The following is a 5,673-nucleotide window of genomic DNA, read 5'->3' on the forward strand; positions in this document are numbered from 1 at the left end:
ACACACACACACACACACACACACACACACACACACACCCTCCAGGTGCCCTCTTCTTGGTTGGTAATGTTTTCACTTATCACTCACTCCAGTTATTGTCTAACTTCTATGGGAAAGGTGCCAGTTAGGAACAAAAATGTGCCCTTTTAGCCTTATGCCTGTTCTAGAGTTGAACATTGCAAAAGGATGCATAGAGCTCCAGCACCGGGCATTTTGCCCACCTCAGCAGTCCCCGTCTTCTTTCCCTGCTCCCGAGTTCCCTCTCTCCTTTCCTCCCCCACTGATAATAGCCCTCAGAAACTTCACTTACACTAAGTGGCTAGGGTAAGAATTTACTAGGAGATGTATTGTGTTTGTATGCCACCACAATGTGTTCCATTTTTTATATCTCCCCAACTCTTAAAACTATAACTTTGGGCCAGGCACGGTGGCTCACGCTTGTAATCCCAGCACTTTGGGAGGCCGAGGCGAGTGGATGAGGTCAGGAGTTTGAGACCAGCCTAGCCAACACGGTGAAACCCCATCTCTACTAAAAATATAAAAATTAGCTGGGTGTGGTGGCGGGCACCTGTAATCCCAGCTACTAAGGAGGCTGAGGTGGGAGAATCGCTTGAACCCAGGAGGCAGAGGTTGCAGTGAGCTGAGATTGTGCCACTGCATTCCAGCCTGGGCGACACAGCGAGACTCCGTCTCAAAAAAACTGACTTTGGCATTCCTTTCTTTTTTTTTGAGACAGAGTTTCGCTCTTGTCTTGGCATTCCTAGTAGAGACAGGGTAAGATTTAGAGACCATGGGCTCTTTCTAGCATCTCTAAACTAACAACCTTCAGGTTCTTGACCATAATAGGATCATGACATGGGTCTTGGGGGCTTCTCCCCAGCCACTGTTGTTTCTCATCTCCTGTGTCACTGATGCTGACTTGAAAACTTCCTTCAGCTCAGGTGGCCCTGGTGACACTCCCAGGCTGTATATTTTGACATTGCTGCATTTCTGATGTTTCTGGAGACCTAACTCTAATTCTCAGTTGCTTGCTTAGCTTTCCCGTTCAGGTATTCTTTATTATGATTAAGCTAGCTACCCTAGCAGGCAGCACACACATCTTTCTTCTTGGAAATAGGCAGGCAGAAAGTTAGGATGCAGGATTCAGATTATAACTTTCTTTTTCCCTAAGTCTGGGCAAACATTCAGGTGTCCTATAAGGTACTTTTTTCATTAATCAATGGGTTCTTTTAAGTAAAAAAACCTATAATCTAGATTAAATCCACAGACCATCTACATTAGGAAGACTAAATAACTGTGTAATTTTGAAGTCAGGGGGAGCCTGGGATTGAACTATCCCAGCTACTTGGGAGGCTGAGGCAGGAGAATCACTTGAACTCAGGAGGCGGAGGTTGCGGTGAGCCGAGATCACGCCACTGCACTCCAGCCTGGGCAACAAGAGCAAAACTCCATTTCCAAAAAAAAAGACTCTTCCATTTCTGACCATGAAAGAGTAGCTGGTATCAAACTTGCCCTCCTGCCAAAGCAACTAGAAAACTGGAAAAAATATATGAAACAACTGTTTTCCAACATCATACACAGGCATTACAGGGTAATCCCTGAGAGAAGGGAAACAGATTACATGAGCCCTATATTTGCCCAACTCCCTTCCTGGGGGTACTTTCTGGACCACAGAGCACTAGGGCATCCCAAGCAGAGCACAGCAGGCTCTCTGAGTTTGGGAGATTGAGATCGGAGTTCAGGGAGGTAGAGGTTGGAATGTTGTGGGGAGGATACTGGAAAGGAGAAAGCTACACAGGGAAAGAACCCCCAGAAATATGCATAAAGAGAACCTGTAAATCTTTGGATGAATACTAAGTTGCATAGACTTGGATTAAAACTGCACAAGGACTGGCAATAAAATAATCGTTGAAGATCTGTAAACTGAACAATTCCCAGTGTTCACACAGGAATGATAACTGTTAGTATTCCAGTCAGCTAAGGTGGAGAGTTATCACTGAACACCTGAGCATTCAGTAGAGTCCCCAGAAAGATCATGCCTTAGTAGTAAGATTATACCAGTCCTAGAGTAAAGGCTATCTCCCTTAACAAAGCTTAAAAACAATCCTCAAAATAATTAAGCTGATATGAAGGTAACTACCCATGCAAAGCTCATCACTCTTTAAAGGAAGACAGCAAAATCTAGATACTCAATAGTATAACAGTCATAATGCCTAGCATACAATAGATACCAAAATATGTAAAGAAGCAGAAAAAATGTGACCCATATGAGAAGAAAAATCAATGGAAACAGACTTAAAAGTGACAGTCATGATGGAATTTTCTAAAAAATAATTTAAACAGCTATTATAAATATGTTTAAGAGTTCAAGGTAAAATATAAGGATGAGAGAGACATAAATGGAAACTGTAAAAATAATGAAATGGAACCTCTAGTTCTGACAATATAATATCTGAAATGAAAAATTCACTGATGGACTTAACAGCATAATCAACACTGCAGAATAAAAGATCAATGAACTCAAAGACAGCAATAACACCTATCCAAAGTGAAGCACAAACAGGAAACAGTCTGAAAGACAATGAACAGAACCACAGTAACTTATGGGATAATATCAAGAGACTTACATACATATAATTGATGTCTCAGGAAGAAAAAAGGGTAGTGGAGGCAAAAAAAATTTTTTTGAAGTAATTGCCAATTTTTTCAAAATTTGATGAAAATTTTATACCACAGATCTTGAGTTTTTAATAAACCCCAGACAGGATATACACAAATAAAATCACAGCAAAATGCATCATAATAAAATTGCTGAAAAGCAGCAAAAAGGAGGAAATCTTTAAAGTACCTAGAGAAAGGGACACGTTGTATACAGGAGAACAAAAATAGTAGTGATGGCTGACTTCCTGTCAAAAACACTGTAAGCCAGAAGACAATGGAAATGACATCTATAAAGTGCTGGAAGAAAAGTAAACCTTATAAACTAGAATTCTATATCCAGGGGAAATGTATCCTTCAAAAATAAAGACAAAATAAAGACATGTTCAGGTAAATAATAGCTGAGAGAATTTATCACCAGCAAATGCACTACAAGAAATGTTAAGGAAGTCCTTCAAGTGGAAGGAAAACAGTACTAGGTGAAATTTGATACTTTCTTTATACAAAGAAATAAAGGGCTCTGGAAATGTAAGCATGTGGATTTATATAACAGATATTATTTTCTTATTTTGAAATTTTTAAAAAAGAGAAATGACTATTTAAAACAAAAATAACACTAATGTAGTCTGATATTTACAACATCTGTAGAAGAAAAATGAATGAAAACAACAGCAACAAAGGAGGGGAAGAGGAAATGAAAGTAGAATGTTGGCCAGGCGTGGTGGCTCATGCCTGTAATCCCAGCACTTTGGGAGGCCAAGTCAGGCTGATCACAAGGTCAGGAGTTCGAGATTAGCCTGGCCAATATAGTGAAACCCCGTCTCTAATTTAAAAATACAAATATTAGCCGGGTGTGGTGGTGCATACCTGTAGTCCCAGATACTCAGGAGGCTAAGGCAGGAGAATTGCTTGAACCCGGGAGGCAAAGGTTGCATTGAGCTGAGATCGCACCACTGCACTCCAGCCTGAGCGACAGAGTGAGACTCCATCTCAAAAAGAAAAAATAAAAAAAGAACGGCTCTCACATTATACATGACCGGTATAATATGATGTACAGGTAGACCACAAGTTAAAGATGCAGATTGTAAGCATGGAACCCACCTTTTTTTTTTTTTTTTTTTTTTGAGACAGAGTCTTGCTCTGTTACCTAGATTGGAGTTCAGTGGCATGATCTCGGCTCACTGCAACCTCTGCCTCCTGGGTTCAAGTGATTCTCCTGCCTCGGCCACCCAAGTATCTTGGATAACAGGCATGTGCCACCACGCCCGGTTAATTTTTTGTATTTTTAGTTGAGATGGGGTTTTGCCATGTTGGCCAGGGTGGTCTCGAACTCCTGGTCTCAAGTGATCTGCCTGCCTCAGCATCTCAGAGTACTGGGATTACAGATATGAGCCACCATGCCTGGCCTAGAACCCACTTTTAGAAAGAATAGCAAAGAAATATAGCTAAAAGCTAAAATAAGAGATAAAATGAAACACTAAAAAACAGAACAACACAATCCAAAAAAAAGGCAGAAAAAGTAAAAAAGAAACAAGACAAATAGTAGGATCAGCTGGACATAGTGGCTCATTCCAGAACTTCAGGAGGCTGAGGCAGGAGCATTGCTTGAGCCCAGGAGTTTGAGATCAGCTTGGGAAACATGGCAAAACCTTGCCTCTACAAGAAAATTAAAAAATTAGCTGGGTACAGTGGTGTGTGCCTGTAGTCCTGCCTATTCAGGAGGCTGAGGTGGGAAGATCATTTGAGACCAGGAATTCCAGGCTGCAGTGATCTATGATTGCACCACTGCACTCCAGCCTTGGTGACAGAGCAAGACCTCGTCTTTAAAAACAAATAAAAATAAAATAAATAAAATTAAAATAAACTTTAAAAATATCAGTATCGGTTGGGTGCAGTGGCTCATGCCTGTAATCCTAGCACTTTGGGAGGTCGAGGTGGGTGGATCCCTTGAGGTCAGGAGTTCGAGACCAGCCTGGCCAACATGGTGAAAACCCGTTACTGGTAAAAATACAAAAAAAATTAGCTGGGCATGGTGGCATATACCTGTATTCCCAGCTACTTGGGAGGCTGAGGCAGGAGAATCACTTGAACCTGGGAGGCGGAGGTTGCAGTGAGTCAAGATCGCGCCACTGCACTCCAGCCTGGGCTACAGAGGGAGACTCCATCTCAAAAAAAAAAAAAAAAAAAAAAATTAGTATCATAGAGTTAAACACTCAACCATATTGAAATTACATTAGGCTGAATGCGATGGCTCATGCTCATAATCCCAGAAATTTGGGAGGCTGAGGCAGGCAGATCACTTGAGGCCAGGAGTTTCAGACCAATCTGGTCATCATGGCAAAAACCGGTCTCTACAAAAAAAAAAAAAAGAAAGAAAGAAAGAAAAGAAATCACATTAAATGTAAATGTTTCGAATGCCTCAACTGTAAGTTAGAGATTGTCAGGAAGGGTAAGAAAGCAAAACCCGGCCAGGCGCGGTGGCTCACGCCTGTAATCCCAGCACTTTGGGAGGTCGAGGTGGGCGGATCACGAGGTCAGGAGATCCAGACCATCCTGGCTAACACGGTGAAACTCCATCTCTACTAAAAATACAAAAAATTAGCCAGGCATGGTGGTAGGTGCCTGTAGTCCCAGCTACTTGGGAGGCTGAGGCAGGAGAATGGCGTGAACCCGGGAGGCAGAGCTTGCAGTGAGTCGAGATGGGGCCACTGCACTCCAGCCTGGGCAACAGAGCGAGACTCTGTCTCAAAAAATAAAAAAAAAAAAAGAAAGCAAAACCCAACTATATATTGTGTATTGTCTACTAAAACTGCATTTTAATTATAAACTGACAGATAGGTAAAGGTAAAAGAATAAAAAAAATACTATACAAACACGAATCTGAAAAAAATCACAAAACATGTATGTGATGAGATTTATATTTAAAATATATAATGAATTCTTATAACTTATTAATAAGAGCAATCCAATTTAAAAATAGGCAATATATATTAATAGATATTTCACCAAAGAAGA

Source organism: Pan troglodytes, chromosome 1 (genome assembly GCF_028858775.2).
Source record: "Pan troglodytes isolate AG18354 chromosome 1, NHGRI_mPanTro3-v2.0_pri, whole genome shotgun sequence".
Taxonomy (NCBI): domain Eukaryota; kingdom Metazoa; phylum Chordata; class Mammalia; order Primates; family Hominidae; genus Pan; species Pan troglodytes.